The sequence below is a fragment of the Adiantum capillus-veneris genome, chromosome 20, assembly GCF_014529385.1.
Source record: "Adiantum capillus-veneris isolate H3 chromosome 20, ASM1452938v2, whole genome shotgun sequence".
Lineage (NCBI taxonomy): Eukaryota > Viridiplantae > Streptophyta > Polypodiopsida > Polypodiales > Pteridaceae > Adiantum > Adiantum capillus-veneris.
Window position 1 is genome coordinate 128,046,662 of NC_140950.1, and position 25,143 is coordinate 128,071,804.

Genomic DNA, 25,143 nt, shown 5'->3' on the forward strand with positions numbered 1-25,143 from the left:
TCTCATCACAGTGGATCCATCATTGCCTCGTCTGTGGAGTGAAGAAGAGGATCCTAGGAAGCACTCAACCATTCGGAGTGGAAAAGGATCACTCTTGGTCATGGATAGAGATTTTCATGCCATAGTCAACAACTACTATTTACTCAATGCCACTATCATGACCAAATGGGTCAATATGTACTTGGAAGCCCGCGCAGCTAGAGAAAGGGATAGTGATGCATAGAAGAGGTCCCATGGAGGTAGACGTGCACCTCCTTTTCCTAAATAGCTTGCAAAATATCCTGATTTGATTCAAGTAGAGTGGATCCATAATTCCATGGCCAATGCCAAAGCACAAGGAGAACAAATAAGCCCTAAAGAATGGGAGTATGCACGAGGATGCTTGCGCAAGGTGAGTGTGTATATGTTATGTATGCATGTATGCAAATCACTTAATGAAACGCGATGTAACCTCTTATGCATTGTGATTGTAGGGTCTCATTTTCAACTCCATTTGGTCCGAAGGCCGACATTTTCGCACCCGCAAGATAGATGAGTGTCGGACCACTAATGATTGTGGCGTGATGGGAAACTTTGACATAACAACAGATGAGGTCAGATATTGTGGTACTATAGAGAGAATAATCAAAGTGGATTTCAGATCTTTTCACAAATTCCTCTTTGAGTGCCGATGGTTTGCGGGTGAGGTCAAAAGACATGAAAATGGGCTCATTATGGTGGATTCCACCCAATTCCATCGGGGGAAAACTGACAACTTGGTGTATCCTAGTAGTTGCGAGCAGATAATTTAGGCTATGTGCAATTAACTTAAATTAAAAATTTAATATATGTATATCAGCTTATTCTTTGTGTGTGACGTACAGGTCTTTTATGTTCCATGTATATATCAAAGAAGACTTTGGTACGTCATTCCAGCCACGCCGCGGGGTAGATCTATCTTTGCAGAGACGAACATTGAGCCAGTAATTGATCCCATCATACCATCACCACAAGATGCACAGGAAGATGTAGTAGAAGTTGAAGAAGGTAAGCCAAGCCTTGCAAATAGTCATCTTGAGGAGGAGGAAGTGGGAGAAAGCGATGATGATTCTATAGGAGGTGATGGAGAGGAGGAAGAATCTCTAAACTTGTTTATTGATTTGAATACTATGGGTCTAAATATGGATCCTAGTGCTTGTAGAGATCTTATACAAGATGAGAATTAATAAAACTCTCCATTCTTTCACTTGGTGTAGTATATGATTAATTTGCAAATGTTTCGTTATGTGCTTTTGAATAGTATTTGTAATGGTTTTTTTGTGAGTTCAGTGATTTATATATAGAATTTTTAGAGTGAAAGAGAGATTAAGTGAAGTGAGCAAGCATTCTGGAGAGTGTAGGAGTTGTAGTGTGTAAATACATTTTGAGTTGTATTGGCTTTAAATGAAAACCCGCGGGAGAGGGAGGGGGAAGGGGGTCTATGTCCGTAGCGATAATGGGCGTTGCAATAATCACGGAAATGCATGCGGTAATACTGACGGTAAAATGCCGCTTGATCAACAAAAGGGTTTCTCTCTCCTCATTTTGAATTCCTCTCTCTTGTTTTGCGGTAATGGCCCGCGGTAAACACCACGATCTCTCATAGTGAATTACTAGATGAAACACCCTTTGCTATATAGGATTTTATAAACTACCGGATGAGGATGCCAAAGAGCTAGCTACTATATAGGAGTTCATAACTTACTAGATGAACTTACTAGATAAAGACGTCCAAGAATAGGTTTCTATATAGGAGTTTATGACTTACTATATGAACTTACTAGATCAACACGTCCAAGAGCAAGTTACTATATAGGAGTTTGTGATTTTCTAGATGAATTAGAAAATTGCTAGCTTACTTGCTAGATTAAATGTGAAAACTCCTACTTGTAACTAGGAATTATTGAGCATGTACTCTAACTTTCTATCTAGAAACACGTCCAAAGCTCCCGTGTTATTAACCTGGTTGTCACTCCCATGAGTTTACTTCCCTTGTTAGGTGAGTTTGGACTTTTTCTATATTGAACATGTGTCTTGCAACCTCGGCCCCCTTTTTTCTCATCTGCATAGGATGTTAGAGCAATGCTGGAATATCATTGTATTGTCTAATTGTGCAAGAATGTGCTCATCTAGCATGTCACAATTCTAGCTCCAATTCAGTCATCCAACACAGATAGAATTGATCCACGTAGGACCTACAAACAAAAGTATGGAACAAAAGTCTAAATCTTCTTGTATTTTATTTGTGAGACATGACAAGAATGTATGAAGGGTAGTATGTAATAGTTTGAAGTCACTTTTTTCAGACTCGAGCTCACATGTTTGCATTGAAGACTGCTACATAGAAAATGGTGATGATCTTGTTTCAATCAAGAGTGGCTGGGATGAGCATGGTATCAATTATGGGCGGCCCAGCTCAGATCATCATCCAACGGCTTGTAGGGAGTACACGGTCGAGCGCAGGAATTGCAATTGGCAGCGAAAATATTTGGAGGAGTATTAGATGTATATGTCTATGATATGGAAGTGCAACATGTTGCCACTGGGATACGTATAAAATCTGCTGAAGGGAGGGGTGGCTATGTCAAGGATGTATATATATCGAACGTTGTTTTAAGGAATGTGAAGACCGCAATTGGTTTCACAGGACTCTATGGGGAGCACCCAGATGATATGTACGACCCTAATGCCATTCCTCATGTGCACAATGTATATATAGAGAATGTGGTGGGGGATAATATCACAATGGCTGGAAATTTTCAAGGGCTATCTCCATACTCGTATAAGGATATCTACTTGAGAAACATCACTCTAAATGTGACATCGACACGTAACATCTCGAATTGTTCATTCGTGGAGGGGTGCTCCGACTCGGTGTTTCCAGCACCATGTGCTGATCTTTTACAGAAAGAAAGCATCAAGGAGCTTGGGCCTTCTTGTATCGATGTTAAATGCAATCTCTGAGAAGAAACCATTAATTAAAACATTCAAGTAGCAGACCTGGGCATTCCACAGATGGGAATGCTCTTACAATGTTGTCAAAAGAGACAACCTACATGAACACCTTTTGTCAAGCCTAAGCTATGATTGAAGATGATAGCATGACGTTTGCAAGTTCACCATTTAGCTTCCAAGCTTCATGCTTTATACTTGTATTTCCTCCTTTGGCTAATGGTTCTTCAAAAATAGAATCATTATTATATGTATGGAGAAAGCATATCACCAAAGAAAAGTGTATAGTAAGAGAATGATCCAATCTCAATGACTTGAATACATTGTGTATAATTATGTCAAGTCTAGAAACCTTTTTTATACAGTTGGTGAAGAGACTTGACTTTCCGGTAGCTTCGGACTTCAATCTTTCTTGGGTCTACACCGGGGTTGTGTTTTGTTGGGTATTTTGCCCGTTTTGGGATATTTTCCCCTATTTCTTATGGGTGAAAATGTTAGCAACCCTTCAAAATATACACTAAGAGTACCAGAAAAAGCATAAAATCTTGGAAATTTGAAGGGCAAGGGTGCATGTCAAAAATCAACCCTCGTCCCCGCAGTCAAGTCAATTACTGACAGGGGGATGGACGCCCCTTGTTCGATGCCCCATAAATACTGTAAGAACTCTTTTGTTTTTGAGTTTTTATAGTGCATTCTAATTGTCTATAAAGTGAGCTTTGCTTGGACAAGGTCTTCCAACTATTGCAAAGAAGACTTTTCTAATAGCCTTGGATTTTTTATTGTCCACTACATTCTACTATCTACATTTGTTCAAGTTTAAATAGTGTGGCTACTTCTATTTGTCTGTTGCAAGAAGGCAACAATTGCACCTACTATCGAGAATTTCATGAAAAATGTCCGTGTTTTGACTCATCTGTAGCATCATTTTATCTCTTAAAGGTTTCTATACAATTGAGGTATGTATGGCTCTCACTTTTGGTGTTGCGTAGTGACCCATGGTAGGTTCTATTTGCATTTGATGATGTCTTAAAAGAAGGCTCTAGTACAATTGTACGATAAAGATGAGATTTATGCACGTGGTATTGCTTCATGACAAAACATTTGCACTAGTCCATCCATTTTGTAACTGATTATGAAAATACCTTTAGTATGCTTCATTTGGATCGGTATGTGGGTTGGTATATTGTAGACATTGATGTCAATATTGCCGTCAGTAGCTACTTACCTGTACCTACAATGATGTTGAGGCTTTAGTCTAAAAGTGTAAAAAGAAGACGAGAGAGAAATTGTAGTAGACTTTCCTAGTAGTGTGAACAACCATGAAGAGGGGAGGTGACTTGTGAGGGCATACCTATACCAATCAAGATTATTATTAAAACAAGCCTTAGAGGAAGCATGACATGGGTATGCTTTGTTGTGAGCAATACACATGGATGGGAGTGGTCTAAATAGGCATATTTTTTGGTTTGCTAAAACAAGCCTTACTATCCCTTGCAAAGGGTCACTTGAAGGACGTTTGGAGGGTGATGACCCACAATTTCTTTGATATTCTTTTGTCCTCGCCCATCTATAATTTTCTTTAAGGTGGAACATTTCCCAACTGTGGGGCTATATTGATTTTATTTTGTGTTTACAATGTGTGGGTCTTCAATATCTTTCTAATCTTGTGAAAATAGTTGTCCCACATTACTTTTTCAAGCTTTATTTTTGAAGTTTTTAAAATGTATGAAACCTTTTGGTTATAACTCTCTCTCTCTCTCTCACACACACACACACACACACACACGCGCGCGCGCACACACACACACACACACACACACACATACACACGAGATTTCACCTTGTTTAATCAAGAGATCAAGTTGCCTAAAAACCTTGGCAAGATGGCACTACTTGCTCTTTCAATCAATCTAATGTCAAAGCTATCCCATTCATGTCCTCTCTCTCTCTCTCTCTCTCCGCCCCCCCCTCCCCACATCACCACACACACACACACACACACACATACATGTTTTCCTTTACAATAGTTTGATTATATATATAGAAACAAAAAAAAGCATGTATTTTTTTACACAAATCCCTTGTGGCAATACTTTTTGGAAAAGGAATTAGTTGAAAAATGGGGGATTAACCTTCTTCCTCCCAAACACCACATGGGAACCCACCCTTTGGGGGATCTTTTGAGGTAGCTACTTTCATTACCTTAAACCTCATGTCCGCTGGCTTTGTCTGTCTCACTTAACTACACTGCAACGCGTATGATACCCCCTACACGGGGTCTCTCTCCCTCTCAACTCCTTGTATGTAAGCAGGAGTGTCCATAGAGGCAGCTTGGAAAGCAATAGCTATTGAGTACTTGATCGTGTGTGTCTTCACCTTGAACTTGTCCAAAAGTGCTATATAAGGTGAGGGTGGTCTGGCCCCTCACTTAGTCGATGGGTTTATTTTCCTCTGTGTGTGTTTTTCAAGGAGAGGTGAGGGATTTTTTGATACTAAGCAGCTATGAAAGTTGTTGAGCTATCATCTCAGGTTGGTACTCACCTTGATACCTGGATGAGATACGTTAATGGTTTTTTTGCTAAAACGAGTAGTTACCAACTAACGGTACCTTGTTTTTTTTTCCTTTGACTTTTTCTACGATTGCATAACTAGGTAATTAAAGATGGCTTGAAATACATTGATGATCATATTGCATATTATTTGGTTTTTTGGCCATTGTAGGGGAATTAATTTCTACCTGTTTTAGCTAGTACAAAGTCTCTAAATCATTTTTTGATAAAGGTATTTTTTATAAACCATATAAGTGGTCCTTAATGTGGCAATATTTAGACAAAAAAATGGGGGATCTTATATGAGATATTGTCGTTTGTTTGGCATAGTGTCGGAGCTATTATTTACTTTATTAGATACATGGAAATTTTTGCATATTACTGCGTAGTGTGAAGGGGCTTTGTTTCTTTTGAGCAAAAGGTTGGTTTTTTTATAGATTGGACAACACCTGTAACTCATTTTAGACGGTATGATAACCAATGCACAACCAGTATAGTGGTGCTTTAATGTGGCAATACTTGGATATGGAAAAATGGGGGACCTTATACTTGATACTGTCATTTTTCTAACCTAGAGTGAGGGTTGTTGAGACTCTGTATCACATGCATGGAAATTTCTGCATACTACCACATAGTGTAAAGGTGTTTTTCCTCTCTCGTGCCACATTTGGGATTGCTAAACTTACAAAGGATCCCATCTAGTAAGTTAAATCGCATAAAGTTGACAACACTGGTAACTTATATGGGTTTTTTCTCTTTACTAATCTTTTTAACTTGGGCTACACTTACAAAGGATCCCACGTAGTAAGTTATATCGCATGAAGTTGAGAGTACTGGTAACCTATATGGGTTTTTTCTCCTTACTAATCTTCATTAACTTGAGCTCTTTTAGTGGGGTTCTTTTCATACAAAATCTGATAGGATGACAGTTGTAAATGAATATGAGATTATTGAGTCAGCTTGACAAAAGCCGAGAGGTTTTTTGGGAAGGTATCTAGAGGTTGTATTGAGAAACACTTTATGGCTTCATGATAATTAGTTAAGCTAGTGAAATCTGAGCCTGAAAAAATTGGCAAAGATGTTCTAATATTATACATATCTCAAGCTGACAATTAGGTTACTTTATGCTTTAAGATACTTGAGAATTTGGGCCTAAACAAATTGGCATAACATTTTTCTAAAAAAAAATTAACCTATGGGTTAAAATAGGACTCTTGGATCAAAAGGGGTAATGGCCTTTAATATATATGTTAAATATCTATTTAAAGGTCTTTTAAAACATTGGGCTATAAAGAAAGCACACAATTACTGACATTTAATGAGATAAATAAATAGTTTTTTGTGAAAAGAACTAAAAGACATGAACAAAGTTTTTGACAGTGTTTTTAAGTTAAAAAGAGTTGTAAGTTGGACATGGATAATAATTGATATAGTCCATTGACACTGATAGCCGTTTTTCGGCTCTCTGTAATTGCCATAGTGAGTTATCTCACCCTATCAAATCACTCAAACACTGTGGTTACCCTCACCCTTTCACTGTATATAGGTGCGTGTGAGTTAGGGGACTTTTCCCATATCTCCTTACTGAAATAAAAAACCCTCAATTAGCTAGTCATTAGGCTAGTTGAGCCAAAAAAATTAAAAATATAAGTATATTATGGCCCATGCGTATGTAAATATTTCTTTGTATATAGGGCCTAAATAAAAGATTTTTTTATAATTATTTTGGTCTTTATTTAAATATTTCTACCTAGGTGTGTGTTATTTATGCTCTGTACATTGCCTCACCATTACCACAATTTTTCTTACCATTTTTCATACTCTTTATTCCATATAGAAAAATTTTCATGTAAGCTTCTCTTATATTTGGTGTAACTCCACCCCAACAAAAATCCAAAAAAACTAGTTTTATTTATGTGTATATTTTTTCACTATTGTGATTTTTCCCTTCCTACATCTATTTTGTTTTTTTTCTAAAAAATTAGAACACCAAAAATATTTATCTTTTTATGGTATCCTCATAATGAGAGAGATTTCTTTTGACCCCTTTATATTTTTTCCACTTATATTATTTATATTTGACATGTACATATTTTTTAGACCCCTCAATATTTGATTTTCTTAGTTGTACTATTTACTTATATCATGATCTCAACAATATCTTCAATTATAGACCTACCAAATAAGGTCAAGGGTAGGTGGCATGCATACATGCACTATGGAGGGCTCACTCTTGGAGGTATTCAAAAGAATCATCCAAAAAAGGACCCCATAAGGACTTTGTGCAGCGGAAAAAAACTGTCCATTTTGCTGAATTTTAAGAGTTCACTTGCTCTCCGAATTTGAAAAGGTAATACAAACAAAAGTTGTAGCTCGTGGGCTGAAATTTTGCCTCAAATTTTTTCATATTTTTTTGAGCTACGAGCTGTGAGCTATGATTTTATTAGTGGACCCCAATTTTCCAATGCAATGCAGCCACACTCTCTCTTCCACTTTATCATTTTCCTCTTTCACACACACTTCTCCACTCATCATCCCCACCTCTCTCACCACTCCTCTCTGCACCCTACTCACCTTCTCCTCAACCTTGAAGAATAAAAGAAACCATGGTGAACTCATACCTCCCACACACAATTCCATTCCAAAATTGACCACCTAATCTCATTTTTCCTCCTCCAAATTACCCATATCTATCAAAAAACCACAAAATTCAGCCTCTTCTCTTTAAAGACAGCATCATGGTGGTTGATTACTCAGCTTCAATTACCTTGTCTCTCAAAGAAGGTCAAGAGTGGAGAAAAAATGTACCGTCAAAGCTAGTGGACCGTCAACAAGCGTCAAAATTGGCCCTACTCAAGACACTTGGAGCATCAACCTTGTAAGAATTCCACCTTTTCTTACCTCTTAAGAGTTTTTCTTCCTTATTTGTATCCTACATGGATACTCCCATTATAAATATCCAATTCCATTTGTAAATTAATACTAACTCTACTAACACTAACCCACTATGAAAAGTCCTATCACCTCCATTTCTCTCCTCTCTCTTTCCCCACCAACTTCTTGATAATTCCAAGCAAAAGAAATTAGGTAAATTGCTGAAAATCTAACCCAACCACGGTTAGAGGAGTAACCCTAGCCTTTAAAATTGCTATAAAAGGACGGTGTAGCTAGCACAAAAAAGGGAGAAGAAAGAGCACTATGCTATAGCTTGAGAAGCCAAGCTCAACCTCTTGAGAAGGAGCTCTTGAGTGGAATCTCATTGGCATTAGGCATATGTATGTGTTGTGTTAGGGGTGATTAGCAAGGGAGCTCTATACCATTGTAAGAGAGAGTGATCATTCAATTGAGAGTAGGAAATCTATCATTTCTCCTACTAGTGTAAGCCCAACATTTGCTGAATCAAGGAGGGTGAATTTGGACTAAGCATGGATACCTTGTCTCCCTTCCAACGTGAAGTCATGGACAATAATGATGTGTAAGTGTCTTGGTGTTTTATTTAAGTTCTTGATAGCTTGTCTCCTGGTATTGTTATCAATTTAGCCATGAATCCCACATGCTGTAAGAGGGCGACAGGGTGGAGAGGACTCCCCTGGCCTTAAGACAGTGATTGGGGTGGCTTTTTTCTTGTGATGTGTTGTGGTGTAATTTACTCAGGCTATGTTGAACAAATACTAATCTCACTTTGATTGGTCATGACAGATTTGTAAGAAGGTATTAGTGCAACAAGCACCCCCTTCCCCCTTCTCTCTCTTTCTTACATGTATATATTTATGTTTGCTTGATCATTAACGATACTTTAAAGCAGCCCGAGCACCATCTCTCTCTCTCTCTCTCTCTCTCTCTCTATCTCTATCTCTCTCTCTCTCGTGTTTTAGTGTGTGAGAGTGTTCCATTGGTGTTAGGGTTAGTGTAAATTCCTTGCTTGTTTGTGGGTTGCTCTAATGATTCTCCTCTTTTGCATCCTAGTTCGCTCTTAAACTAGGTGGTGCCCCTTGTGTAGTTGGGATTTGGCTGTGGGTTTGTTGTTTTGGTTTGTGTTGTGTTGTGCCCCAGCCCCATTGAGCAGCACGGGAGCCTTGAAGGGTGTCTAGAGGTTGCTCTTCTTGTTGCCCGCCCCGGACCGCTTCAAATTGGTGTCCCCACTGAGGAAAACAACTCGTGTATGTTTTTGTGTAGGATCAACTTTTAGCATAGTCAAGTAGTTTGTATGAATCACGAGAGTTTGTATGATCCTTTCATTCCCATTGCAAGACAAAAGATACACATAATTTTTAGTACTAAGTTGCAATTTCAACGGGTAATTCGTAGGATTTTAGGTCCTCTTAGGTTAGACGAGATAAATACTTCGGTAAATCCTTTTATTTTGCCTCTCATTAGGTACGATATTAGCTTGGACGTCTATATTTTTGTGTTATTTTAAGCATTAGGACATGCATAGGCCATGGATAATGGTCCGGGAATAGAGGTTTTTCCCTTTCATTTTACTCCACACATTAGAATAAACGTTGCAATTAGTAGAAAGATCCATTTTCAACAACGAATGGTGTTCAAACACCATATTAGAGATTTTGAGACTTTAGAGTCAATTTAGGAATCACCAAAGTCTTAAAGATTTGGCCATATGGACAAATCTCAAAATATCTTTTCAGGCCAATTCATTCCACAAAGGTAGTACTTGAAAAGTTCTTTCGAGCCATGCTCTCAAAACTTTGGTTAAGATTTGGCCATGTGGTCAAATATTAAGCTCATTTTGAAAGTAGGAATTGGAAAATTCCCAAATTCACTAATATGGTGTTTTCATGTTTGGTGCCCAAAGAGTAGGAGAAATTCTTGCATCACCAAACCCTGTCATTCTACCTCTCATCAACTACCACACTTCTTTTGATGTACATGTGTTCATTTTCTTTTAAAATGAAGTGCAGCCCGGCAAAATAGTGTGTATGTTTGTTTTTTCTTTGTCCAAGTTGTTACAAGAAACAAAAAACGATCATTTGTTCTAACAGGGAATGTGTGTGCAGTGAAAGTTCAATCCTTAGAGATCTAGCTCTATTACCAATTGAGTTGCAGGAGCAAGTAGTAAGGCGTCTCCCTCATAACAAGAGGGTGGTGAAGTTAAGACGAAAGGTCCTACGCGTGGATTCCATTTTCCTCTTATTGTTGGGCACTAAGGAAGACCGCGCATTCATCCAACTAGTGTGTGCCCTAAGATTGGTAAATAGAGTGAAATTTGGCGTTTGGCGAGTGCATTTCACCATTGAGGAAGACTCTTCAAGAAACTTGCGGCCAAAGTTCATGCTTCATAGACTCACATTTGGTGAATTTTTCCCTCATTTGCGTCTTATTAATAGTCTTCCTTTCGCTTTCAACAAAGGAGATAGGGAGCTATTCAGAGCTTGTCTTAATAAAGAGAGCATAGAGAAGATTGCAAATTTGTATAAATTCTCATCCTTCTCTACTTTCTATGACACTTTGTTCATAGAGACATTGTAAATCTCTTTATGCTTTTGAATGATTTAACCATAATCCTAAGGAGTTTTTGTCCAAGAATTTTGTAGCACAAGTGGAGTCTTTAAACCTTGCAAACTTGATTGGACTTGATGAGAATGTTCTTTATGAAATTGTGAGAAGGTTGCCTCACTCCGACTGTGTGAAACTCGAAGGAAAGGATCTCCTAGTCAATTACTACTTTCTCACGGCCTTCGACGAGCATGAAGATCTAGTTTTTATACAAACCGCTTGTGCGTTGGGAATTGTAGAGCAAGTGCAATTTATCACTTGGGACGTGGTTGCTCTTTTGGATCCAGAAAATGAAGTTCTAGAGATTTCTGTTTATCGCCTTAGCTTTGAAGAATTTCAACCCTTCTTAGAGCTCATCAATAGTCTACCTTTTTGTTTTGATCAAACAAATCGAGACCTCATTGAAGCTTGGATAGCTGAAGAAGAAAACCTAGAGTGTTATTTTCTTACTTCTTCATTTGCAGGCGAGTGGTTCTAAATCTCTATTGTATCCCTTATTGTAACTCTTGTTGTAATATTTTATAGTAATGGAGAGCCAACGCGAAATGTCTGGATATCCTCTTTTCTTTGGAGAGCCTGGAGAGGATGCAGAATTATTTTTAGCAAATTTCAAGATGTCTTGCCGTATCAAGAGGATAGTAACCGATCAAGAACGTGTAGAAATGTTTGAGGTGGTCCTTAGGAAAGATGCTAGTACTTGGTTTGACTCTGTGCCTGAGGAAATTAAGGGGAATTACACATAAGTTTTGAATCGTTTTAAGAGATACTTCTTTGATCCCCAAAACACTCAAAAAATATGGCAAGACATTGTTTCTCATAAGCAAAAAGACTTAGATGACTACTACTTGTACAAGCAAGAGTTTCTACGTCTTTGGGCTCTATGGATACGAAATGTTGCTAACCCTAGTGATGGTGCAGAATTTTTAAAGAAGGAGAGGTTCATAGCCGGACTCTTTCCTGACCTTAAGGTAAAAGTTGAGGTGGGTGCACCTGCTACTTTTGATGCAGCGAAAACTAGGGCTGCTGAGAAGTATAGAAAACTCGAGTGCTTAAGGGGAGAGGTTCCAATAGAAGGTCTTAGACCCAAAGATAAGTCACAAGCATCAACATCTAGGGAGCTTCCTGAGGTAACGGCTGAAGTGATTGAGAAGTTAAATGAATCTTTAACTAGCCTGTCAATTCACCTTGCACAAGATGTAGGTCCAAAGGGATAAGCAAAGAAGTCAGAAGAGAGAGAGCCACGAACTAGGAGAGTCCTGCAATGTTGGAATTGCGGTGAGTCTGGACATGGGATGTATAATTGTCCTTGGCCCCGTGGGGAGCCAGGGAGACCTAACTTGAATTACCCAGTGATGAATGCAGGTGAAGGAACTAGTCAACAACCACAGCTTATACAAAGGACAAATGGAGCAAGACCACCTCCACAAGGAGTGGAAGGAGTTCCACCTTTGCCAGACCCAAACGTGCATGTGGTAGAGGTGACAAATTCAAGAGAGGTTGACATGGAAGCAAATGGCATTAAGCGTGGCTGAGAGAAAGGTAAGGAGAAAGAAGGAGTTACATCACAAAGTGACCATGGACGAGAAAAGAAGGCAAAGGAGACCAAAGAGGCTAAGAGGACTCGACGCCAACCTCCAAGACTTCCCTCTTGGACATGGAATGGCTCCGTACAACCTGTTGGAAGACATGAGAGGTAAGGGTCCTGATATCTCATGGCCTCAATTTCTTGCATTATGTCCACAAGTTAGGAGGGATTTAACAAGGGCAATTAGCACTAGGAGAAAGGTGAAAGAGAGTGTGCCTGTTGTAAAAATTGCACAAGCTGAAATGAATGAGGACATTACACCTGTGCTAGATTGTTACATAAAAGGGAGATTGGTTAGGAAAGGTCTAGTGGATGGGGGTGCACAAATTTGCATCATGACAGAGAGACTCATGCAAAAACTAGGCATGCACATCCATGAGACACCTGAAATTAAGGTCAAGATGGCAAACAATAGCAAGGCTAGGTACGTAGGCATTTGTAAAAATGTTTTTGTGGAGGCCTTTGGCATTAAGAAGGCAGTGGATTTCTATGTCATGTCTACCAAAGGAAATGGTTACCCATTTATCCTAGGGAGACCATGGCTAATGAAAATGCGAGCTTTGCAGGATTGGGAGAGTGGAAAGCTAATTTGCAGGAACGACAATCATAAGAAGGTTGTCTTTGACATGAAGGAGCAACGCCAAGAGGAGCTCCATGAAGAATCATCTCAAAGTGAGACGGAAGAAGGTTGGACCGATAACACTTCAGAAGAAGAAAGTAGCGGCAGCATTACTGAAGAGGAGTCTTCCATCAAAGTCATGGGGGTAAGGTTTAAGCCAAGCAACCAAGAGACCTCTTGTCAAGGCTTGGAGGAGGTAGGTCCTCAAGAGAACGAAGGTGTTCAATATGAAGGGATGCTGGAAGGTATGCTATCAACAGCACTTACAAAGGATGAAAGAGAGGAGTTCAAATGTGTGCTAAGGAAGTTTCCTAGGCTTTTTGCTAAAGACTACACCGACGTGCGTGGGGTAGATTTTGTTCAACACAAGATTGAGTTAAAGCCTGAGGCCACACCTAAAGCTCAGAAGCTATGAAGGCTAGGAGTTATAAAGGAGCAGGCTCTACTTAACGAGGTAAGAAAGCTTCTAGCAGCAGGTTTCATTTATCCAGTGGATAATTCAGAGTGGGTCTCTCCTGTTGTTGTCACTCCTAAGAAAAATGGCAAGTGGAGGGTGTGTGTGGATTACCGTCCCCTCAATGAGGCAACAAAAAGAGATCACTTTTTCCTCCCATTCCAGGATGAGATACTAAATGAGGTAGCTGGTCATGAGAAGTACACTGTGTGCGATGGTTACTCAGGTTACTTTCAAATAGGGATTGCATTGGAGGATCAATTGAAAACAACCTTTATCACTCCTTGGGGTTGTTATGCTTTTAGAGTCATGCCATTTGGTCTGACAAATGCTCCTGCAGCATTCCAACGTTTCATGAATATGGTGTTTCAAGCATTCTTTGGAAAGTCAATTAGGGTGTTCATTGATGATTTCTGTATTTATAGCTCAAAATCATTGCATCTACAAAGGGTAGAAGAAGATTTAAAGAAGCTCTACGACATGGGAGGTCAACTCAACCCCGACAAGTGCCATATAGGTGAGGATGAAGTAATCTTGCTTGGTCATAAATTTTCTTACAAAGGCATTGAAGTGGATCCTTCAAAGGCAAAGGCTCTTATTGAGCTACCATCACCCAAGAGTCTTAAGGAGGTCATCTCATTCATTCAAAAGGTGAAGTATATGTCACGCTTCATTCACTTAGCCTCGGAGTTACTTCACCCTTTGCAAAAGTTGACACAACAAGTAGAATTTGCATGTTCTGATGAGCTTGAAGAGTACTTTTGTAACATTAAAGCCATTTTGTCAGAGCTACCAACACTCATGCCTCCTTGTTGGGAGTACACATTCTTTGTTAGCTCTAATGCTGGGAAAGAAACAATTGGTGCAGTTTTGTTACAACAAGATCCCTATAGTGCCAGGATGCGGCCCATCTACTTTGCTAGTAGGGTCATGAATGCTTTAGAGAGAGGCTACACGGAGGCAGAACTCATGATGCTTTCTCTCATGTTTGCGATAATGAAGTTTAGATCCTACTTGCTCCCAAAACCTTTTGTAATCCTCACCGCAGAGAATTTGTTCCCTTGGGTGTCATCTCAAATGAATCTTAGTACTAGGATCTCAAAGTGGATTATGGAGTTGCAAGAGTTTCAATACTCTTTCAAGGTAGAAGATAGTGTGCGTGCATAATTGGCAGGGATTCTCACTTATAGGGTGCATGAAAAGGAGATTAAGGTGCCTGAAGTAAAGACCCTACCATTGCCACCACCAAAAAGTATTCCTAATGCTTTTACCTTTTTCTTTGATGGAGCTTTTTGTCGAGCCATAGGAAAAGCAGGGGGAGGGCTAGTGTTGCTCAACCCAAGTGGAGAGGTGGTCATGAAAGAGAAGTTCAATCTACCAAGTTCAGCTAGCAACAATGAAGCAGAATATGACACACTACTTCATGGTTTAAAAATATGCATTGGCCATGGTATACAACGTCTCATGGTAAAAGGGGATGCACTTCTCATTGTGAAGAAGATTTTAGGCATTTGGGCATGCAAAAATGAAAGACTAAGGGCCAAAGTTCATACCATCTGTAGGCTATTTAATCAATTTGAGGAGGTGCAATTATATCATATTCCTAGGAAACAAAATGAATATTCTGATTTACTTGCACAACAAGCCATTGCATGTGTAAAGAAAGAAGTCCAGGTCATCATGGTGGCGGCTGCTGTGAAGCAACCGAGGTACCAGGGATTGGAGTCATTGGCACCCATCATTGGCTACATTTTGGAGGGTGAGTTTCCACCAGACTTCACAAAAGCTCAGAAGAGGAGACTCATGAAGAAGGCAAGCATGTATCTCTTCCTAGAAGGCTCCCTCTATCAAAGAGGGAAGGATAAAGTGTGCAGAAGAGTATCAACTATCCTGGAAATTCCAGCCATTCTAAAAGGTTTGCATAAAGAGGCATGTGGTGGTCATTTTTCCCAAGAATTAACTGTGAAGAAGATTTTGCTTGTGGGGTATGTTTGGCCAAGTCTGCATGTGGATGTCCAACATTGGTGTAAAAGTTGTCACAATTGTCAGGTAAATGGGAATAGAATATTGATTTATGGTCCAAGGCAAATCGTGCTTGCAAATGGACCCTTTGAAAAGTGGGGCATTGATGCTATGGGTCCTCTGCCTATGACAAAAAATGGTAAACTCTACATTCTAGTGGTTGTAGACTATATGACTAGGTGGGTGGAAGCACAAAGTGTGGCAAAGGTAAATGAGAGGACAGTGAGCAAATTCGTCTACACTCACATTTGTTGTATATTTGGCACACCTTTGGAGATTGTTTCTGATAATGGTCCATGGTTTAGAAAGGGATTGCTCACAGAAGTCTGTGAAGAACTTCACATTCTACATCGTCATAGTACACCCTACTATCCCCAATCAAATGGTTTGGTAGAAAAAGCTAATGGTGTCATTGCAGGCATCATTAGAAAGATGGTGAAAAACAAGACAAAGTTGTGGGATGACTTCTTGGATGGTGCCTTGTGGGCGTATGGAACCACATATAGGGAAGCCACGGAGTTCACACCATTTCACTTGGTCTATGGTCAAGAGGCTTTACAGCCAATTGAGCTAAACATTCCAACAATGCGACTTCATGGCAAATCAACACAAGATGATCAAGAAGCATGGATGGATCAACTTCTTACCTTAGCTGAGCTTGAGTGGAAAAGAGAAGCAGCATACGAGTGCTATAAGAGGAAAGCCACACAGACAAAGGAGAAGCTTGACAAGAAACTGAAGGACAAAGGCATCAATGAAGGAGATCTTGTGCTAAGGTATGACAATCGACTCGATAATCGTTTTGATGCCAAATTTGAAACAAGATGGCAGGGGCCATACATAGTCAAGAAGGCTTTCAATTCAAGTTACTATCAACTTATGGACTTGAATGGGAAAGAGCACTCCAGGAAGGTAAACGGCTATCGCTTGAAGCCTTACTTGAGTCGCCTTCTACCAAAGGATCTACCAGAGCAAAAGGAAACTATCTCATGTAAGTATTGTTCCATGAAGCATGAGTGTAACACAAACCAAAATTCCAAGGGGCCAAACAATGAAGATCTTGTAAAAGACTCAGAAGCACTCTCTTTGGAAAAGATTCTTTATGATGGTACAAGAATATACCATCATCCTGGGGGAGGGCTAATGATAGCCATTTTTGGGCTCTCTGTAATTGTCATAGTGAGTTATCTCACCCTATCAAATCACTCAAACACTATGGTTACCCTCACCCTTTCACTGTATATAGGTGCGTGTGAGTTAGGGGACTTTTCCCATATCTCCTTACTGAAATAAAAAACCCTCAATTAGCTAGTCATTGGGCTAGTTGAGCCAAAAAAATTAAAAATATAAGTATATTATGGCCCATGCGTATGTAAATATTTCTTTGTATATAGGGCCTAAATAAAAGATTTTTTCATAATTATTTTGGTATTTATTTAAATATTTCTACCTAGGTGTGTGTTATTTATGCTCTGTACATTGCCTCACCATTACCACAATTTCTCTTATCATTTTTCATACTCTTTATTCCATATAGAAAAATTTTCATGTAAGCTTCTCTTATATTTGGTGTAACTCCACCCGAACAAAAATCCAAAAAAACTAGTTTTATTTATGTGTATATTTTTTCACTATTATGATTTTTTCCTTCCTACATCTATTTTTTTTTTTTTCTAAAAAATTAGAACACCAAAAATATTTATCTTTTTATGGTAGCCTCATAATGAGAGAGATTTCTTTTGACCCTTCTATATTTTTTCCACTTATATTATTTATATTTGACATGTACATATTTTTTAGACCCCTCAATATTTAATTTTCTTAGTTGTACTATTTACTTATATCATGATCTCAACAATATCTTCAATTATAGACCTACCAAATAAGGTCAAGGGTAGGTGGCATGCATACATGCACTATGGAGGGCTCACTCTTGGAGGTATTCAAAAGAATCATCCAAAGAAGGACCCCACAAGGACTTTGTACAGTGGAAAAAAATAGTCGGTTTTGCTGAATTTTTAAAGTTCACTTGCTCTCCGAATTTGAAAAGGTGATACAAACAAAAGTTGTAGCTCCTGGGCTGAACTTTTGCCTCAAATTTTTTCATATTTTTTTGAGCTACGAGCTGTGAGCTATGATTTTATTAGTGGACCCCAGTTTTCCAATGCTATGCAGCCCCAGTTTTCCACTTTATCATTTTCCTCTTTCACACACACTTCTCCACTCATCATACCCACCTCTCTCACCACTCCTCTCTGCACCCTACTCACCTTCTCCTCAACCTTGAAGAATAAGAGAATTCATGGTGAACTCATACCTCCCACACACAATTCCATTCCAAAATTGACCACCGAGTCTCATTTTTCCTCCTCCAAATTACCCGTATCTATCAAAAAACCACAAAACTCAGCCTCTTCTCTTAAAAGACAGCATCATGGTGGTTGATTACTCAGCTTCAATTACCTTGTCTCTCAAGGAAGGTCAAGAGTGGAGACAAAATGTACCGTCAAAGCTAGTGGACCGTCAACAAGCGTCAAAATTGGCCCTACTCAAGACACTTGGAGCATCAACCTTGTAAGAATTCCACCTTTTCTTACCTCTTAAGATTTTTTCTTCCTTATTTGTATCCTACATGGATACTCCCATTGTAAATATCCAATTCCATTTGTAAATTAATACTAACTCTACTAACACTAACCCACTATGAAAAGTCCTATCACCTCCATTTCTCTCCTCTCTCTTTCCCCACCAACTTCCTGATAATTCCAAGCAAAAGAAATTAGGTAAATTTCTGAAAATCTAACCCAACCATGGTTAGAGGACTAACCCTAGCCTTCAAAATTTCTATAAAAGGAGGGTGTAGCTAGCATAAAAAAGGGAGAAGAAAGAGCACTATGCTATAGCTTGAGAAGCCAAGCCCAGCCTCTTGAGAAGGAGCTCTTGAGTGGAATCTCATTGGCATTAGGCATATGTATGTGTTGTATTAGGGGTGATTAGCAAGGGAACTCTATGGCATTGTAAGAGAGAGTGATCATTCAATTGAGAGTAGGAAATCTATCATTTCTCCTACTAGTGTAAGCCCAACATTTGCTGAATCAAGGAGGGTGAATTTGGACTAAGCATGGATACCTTGTCTCCCTTCCAACGTGAAGTCATCGACAATAATGATGTGTAAGTGTCTTCGTGTTTTATTTAAGTTCTTGATAGCTTGTCTCTGGGTATTGTTATCAATTTAGCCATAAATCCCACATGATGTAAGAGGGCGACAGGGTGGAGAGGACTCCCCTGGCCTTAAGACAGTGATTGGGGTGGCTTTTTTCTTGTGATGTGTTGTGGTGTAATTTACTCAGGCTATGTTGAACAAATACTAATCTCACTTTGATTGGTCATGACAGATTTGTAAGAAGGTATTAGTGCAACAAGCACCCCCTTCCCCCTTCTCTCTCTTTCTTACATATATATATTTATGTTTGCTTGATCATTAACGATACACTTCAAAGCAGCCCGAGCACCATCTCTCTCTCTCTCTCTCTCTCTCTCTCTCTCTCATGTTTTAGTGTGTGAGAGTGTTCCATTGGTGTTAGGGTTAGTGTAAATTCCTTGCTTGTTTGTGGGTTGCTCTAACGATTCTCCTCTTTTGCGTCCTAGTTCGCTCTTAAACTAGGTGGTGCCCCTTGTGTATTTGGGATTTGGCTGTGGGTTTGTTGTTTTGGTTTGTGTTGTGTTGTGCCCCAGCCCCATTGAGCAGCACGGGAGCCTTGAAGGGTGTCTAGAGGTTGCTCTTCTTGTTGCCCGCCCGGACCGCTTCAACACCTGTAATGCACATCCAAGGCTATCGAATCTATTGTCTTTTTTGGATGAATGTAGGTGAGGACTAAATCGTCTTTAGTCTGAGCTTGCATCTCATGATGATAACAAAATTCTCCTCTCAAGACTAGCCTACCCCTTGTACAAAGCTTCACTCTTAGGTTACGCCTAACCTTTTGTGTACAACTCTATAGCCATCCATTGCACACTCTTTGTATTACATGTTTTCTTTCCATTTAACATCATAATACATACCTTCCGCTTGCCTTTGCCCTCATGTGTGTATTTTGGTAGTAGAGTCTAGTTCCTGACAAAATACACACACGTCGGTAAAGGTAAGTAGAAGGTATGTATTAAGATGCTAAATGGAAAGCGAACATGCAATACAAAGAGTGTGTAGTGGATCGCTATAGAGTTGTACAAAAGAGGTTAGGCTTAACTTGAGAGTGAAGCTTTGTACAAGGGATAGACTAAGCTTGAGAGGAGAGTTCTTCTATGATCATGAGATGCAAGCTTGAATCGAAGATGATTTACAATGAGGCATGACCTCCTTTATATAGAAGGGGCACGGTGGGTTAAGAAGCAAGCTAACTCCTTGGTGGGCAAGGTAGTGAATGCCACTTCACAATAGTGGGTATCACTTTACACTAGTTGGGTGTTGTTTTAAGGTGGTTTATGGCTTTACAAAAGTGGACAAGTCAAAAGGTGGTGGTAGTTTGAAAATCTTATCGCACACGCTTTCTTCTAATCACTGAGTGATAGCACAATGGTGTGGCCTATGCCATAATTGATTATGTCACTTTTAAGATCATTCTTGCTTATCTAAGTGCTTATCTAAGCAATGATGGTATCCACCCGACCTTTGGAATGAGTCGGCTTGGTCCGTGGGGACATCGGTAATTGAGTTCTCCGTTGGCATAGGTTCGACGGTTTCTCCTTTATATTTTTATATTTTTCTCTTTTGAAAAATATGCTTCTGTTAGCCAAGTAGGGATCTGCTTATCTTTCGTTTATAGATTCATCTTGGATGGCACATTGGTTAGGTTTTGAACTCTTGTACATATACATTTGTCAATTTATGTGAATAAATGGTATACAATATCTCATGTACGAGAAAGATGAAACACTTCATTTCCTTCCATATTATCCATTGTCAAATGAGATAGACTACAATCTATCCAGAATATCATTGCCAATGATCAAATCATGATTCGGTTGGAGACAGTAGTAGGCAAAGATAGGTATTATGGTTGTTCCAAGTAGTAGCCACACTTTAGCGCGATACTTTATCAGATGTTCTATTTTGTTAGCACACTTGATGATGATAGGTTCATCTAGATTTTTCCAAAATTGTTTATAAATGAACCTTTTATTTAGTATTGTCAAATTGGCTTCTGTATCCAGCATGTCATTGAGGAAATTTTAAAATTCTGCATTCACGATTGTAGAAATGGAGACTCATTTTAATGGTGAAAGATTGTTGTCATCAATTATTGGTTCCTGAATTTCTTCTTGGTGTGACAAGATGAACTCCTCTAGTTGATTTTCAAATCTTGTTCGGCTTTGTTGATTTTATACAATTAATTTCTTGTTGTGACGTACTCTGTTTTTGATAGTTTGGTGAGGACCAAGCTTGTATCATTTTGATCTCTTGACTAAGTGTCTGTTGGGTAGAATAGGCCGTAGATGCCTTCACCTTGGGGGTATCATTGAGATTGAAAATGAGGCCCTTGTATCCCTCCAAGAAAAAAGTCCATTCAACTTTTGTGGCCTTTGTATTCTTGAATGTACTGATACAGGCAGAGAGCATATATCAGATCTTTAGCATCATCTTGCAGGCGATGTCTGGTTTCATTGAGATTGAAAATGAGGGTATCATTGAGATTGAAAATGAGATCCTTGTATCCCTCTAAGAACAAAGTCCATTTAACTTTTGTGGCCTTTGTATTCCTGAATGTATTGATACAGACAGAGAGCATATATGAGATCTTTAGCATCATCTTGCAGGTGATGTCTGGTTTCCCTCGAACTAGGCTGACTATTTGTTTGATGGCCTTTTTCATATATGCGAGTGGAGGTGCCACTCCAGGTTTGAGGAAGACCGGGTAGTTGAGCCAGGTGGGGGGAGCTTCTCAAAGTCATCCCACCTTCTTCTCTTGATGATTGGAAAATATGTTGGGTCGATGTGAGATGGAGAAAAAGAACTTACCGTGTAATTGCCTACTTGTTCTCACACATTTTGTTTTTCCATTTTGGCCTTGCTTCTGTGATCTGTTCAGGGGTCCTTTCAAAAACATCTACTTCCTTGTATCTACCCTCAACATTTGGTAAAATTCTCGGCAATAGTTCCTTTTTCTTCTTTGTTGTCAGCCATTTGAGTAATTGGTAGGGGAATTCTTGTTGAAGAACCTCCTCTTGTAACTGTTCTAGACTGATGTATTTCAATAGATCTGAATTGAATAAATGGTGTTCGTAGAGGAGGTTCCTAGCCACAACTTCCCTTGTTACTTTTCTGTGTTCCTCTGGTAGATGGGAGAGATTTTGGGGCATTTTGTGTGGTTCAGCTGAAGTACCCACATCTACCGAGGCCTTCAGCTATTTCAGCTCCTATTCAATCTCTTATTCTATATTGTCAAAATCTTGCCTTGTGCTCCAAGGGTCCTTACTCTCTAGGAGGGAGGTTCTGAATTTTCTCGGTCCTTGAGAGCTGATTTCTCAACTCCTCTCCCTCCTTCATGAGCATCTTGATGGTCTCATGTTTATTTTGCTCTTCATCTGTGCTGGCTTTGCTTTTATTGTGAAGCACCTCTTCTAAAGTTATCCTTGTTGTCTGTGAAACTTCGACGACCTTCTGCAAGTCAACGATATGCTTCTTGCAGGCATCATTCTGCTTAGAGATGCTTGCAAGAATAAGCATGGGGTCCTCAGTGAATGCCTCCAGCTATCAATTTTGATAAGCTATCCGGTCTTTTAGTACCTCAATAGACACCCTTTGTTGCTTTGGGGCTAGTGTGGATGACTCTTTGATGCTTTGATGATCCTGTTGATACTTGTTTTCTTTTTTTTCTAAGGCCAACTTGTTACTTTGGACTATGCTTTCTTGCACCTGTGTGGCCATTACTTCCTTCTCATAGAGTTGTCTGTACTTTTTAAGATCTCCACTAATGTGCTCTATTTGAGAATCTCTCCGTTGTAGATCCTCCACTAGGCTGGTGTTGGTCGTGATCAATTCTTTGTTCTCAGCCTCTCTCTTGTCCATCTCTTGCTTAATACTTAGCATTTCCAGACTTAGTTCTGCGTTGTTCTGTTTCTCTTGTTCGTACTTGAGTGTTATCTGCATAATATCTCTATTCATCTCCTCAACTAATCTTGATATCATAGCTGGCCTGACCAAATTTGACATTGGTTTCTGAATGGTTGGTCCTTGGGTTGCTTCTGTTGTAGCCTTTTCTGTAGTTTCTTGAGTTGATTCCTTGGTTCTTTGATATCCTCTCTTTTTGTGAGTGTGATAGCTGGTTTAGAAGGTATTGTAGCTCTTTGTTCTGATTCTTCCTTGTGTGGAGCATCTTTTTAAGAGTTTCTGGGAAAGGGTTTTCATCCTACCTTCTTGTATTTTTGACACTGCTAATAAGATTTGTTGATCTGGTGATTATGATGAGAGAGATACACCAATCATCCTAAGGTTTTCTTGCACTTTTAGCTAGCCTTCAAGCTGGTCTACTTCTCTCGGTCAGATGTCATGGGGTTTTCTTATGTTTTTGGCAAGCCCTCTCTCTGATCATCTGGACTTGTTGAATGTCCCTATGTTTTAGGCTCCTGGTTGGGCTATTTTATGAATGACAATATCAATTCCCTCGTAGCATGGCCTCCTCCAGACTACATCCGGCGGCAATCAAATCTTTGATTAACTCCTTAGCCGTCTCCTTAGGTGTGAATTGTGAGGTTGGGATCTCGTCCCTTTTAATTTCCTCCATGTGCTGGCTTGTCTGCTCGAGATGCATTTCAACTTCAGAGGCTTGGTATTTCATGTGGATCAAGGAGATATGTACTGGACTTGGTATTTTAATTTCTTCAATACGTAATTCTTGTTGCTGTCCTTTTGCTTGCCTTGCCTGCTCCTCTTGTTGATAGATCCTCTCTATCATCTCGATCACGTTGTCTTCCTGGGACTTGTCAAAAGATTCCTCCCCCGTAGTAGTGGTTGTTTGTTGATGATGATCAAGTCTCCTTTTGGTCCTTAATTCATTGGAGGAGGCACTCTCTTCATGTTGTTCTTAGATCTTAGCCCGTTTAGATTCCTCTCTCTATGCTTCCTCTTCACTTGGTCTCTTTGATGTCTGACCAATCTGTTCTTTGTTTTTTTCCCTCATCATCTCTAACAAGCTTTGGGCTTTTTCTTCTTTCCTAACTCATTACATCTTCCTTCTTTCTTGGGTTGTCTCCCTTTGCTTCTGCTTTTGTTTTTCCTTGGTCTGTTGTTTCGTGTCCTACTCTTCCTTAATCCTCATGTCCCTTTGTTCTATTCTTTGGGCATAGACAGATGCTGGATTCCTATCTTGAATGGTTGGGTCCACCTGATGGAATTCCACTTCTTCTTCATCCATCTATGATCCAATAGATTTAGAGCTAGTGGCCACTTCATCTCTAACATATTCAGACTGTGTCGTCTTTTTTGCCTTGGTGGGCCTTGTTGGTGTAGAAGATCTGGTCTCTTTTCTTCCCTTGGGTTGCCTAATCATTTTCGTCCACTTGTTTGATTTGGGGGGATCCTTTAATGGGTCTCTTCTTTTAAAAGGCAAGCTGCTATCTTAGTCAAGAACTCTATGCCTTGCAAGTGTGGGATGCCTGACTGTTTTGCCGACTGTTTCTTCCCAACCGCTACTATTAGTTGATCGAATCCCAAGCTGTTATCTTAGTCAAGAACTATGTGCCTCCCAAGCGTTTGACGCCTAACTGTTTTGCCCACCGTTTCTTCTCCGCCACTGCTACCAGTTGATCGAATCCCCACTTAGCTAGATCAATTGGCATATTTGTGTGATGGGGTACTAGCTTGTGTAGTGTCGGCTAGATTTCTTTCAGGCCTTGTATACCTGGTTTGTCAGTCAAAGTGCATGGTGCTGATGTAGGACTCTCATGAGATGTACGGTCCTCTTTTCTTTGATGTTGCTAAAGGTCGGGAGTTTCACTGTGCTGATATATTCATCTGCATATCCTTGAGGTTTAATCGGCTCCCTCTTGGTAACTTGGTGATCCCAGCCAATGTCTCCGGGGTTATTTCTAATGCCATCTTTTCTTCCTTGGTATTTGTTAGCATAGATATCACTTTATCTTCATCTACCTTTTGCAGTGTTGTAATTAACTGATGGGATGTAGTTTGCTTGGTCAATGGGCTTTGCAAGGAAGTCCTCGACTTCTATTCTTGTGATAGCCTTGTCTGCATTTTATGGTGCGTACCTAATGGTGTTAAAGTATTTAGGAATCTGAGGTGCCTCCCATCTTCTTCCTTATTCATCCTTTTGGACACAGTTGAACACTCTGAGTCCATGTTGCTGTTGGATGGATTCGTCCACAAAACATGCACTCAAACCAAAGATGTTCTCCATATCCACTTGGTAATTGT

The 25,143-nt window shown here is 39.6% G+C and overlaps 1 pseudogene; it reads left to right on the top strand.

Moving 5' to 3' along the window:
• Positions 1-1,474: 1,474 nt before the first annotated feature.
• On the top strand, positions 1,475-2,982 carry LOC147433218 (putative polygalacturonase pseudogene; annotated as a pseudogene).
• The last annotated feature ends 22,161 nt before the right edge of the window (positions 2,983-25,143 follow it).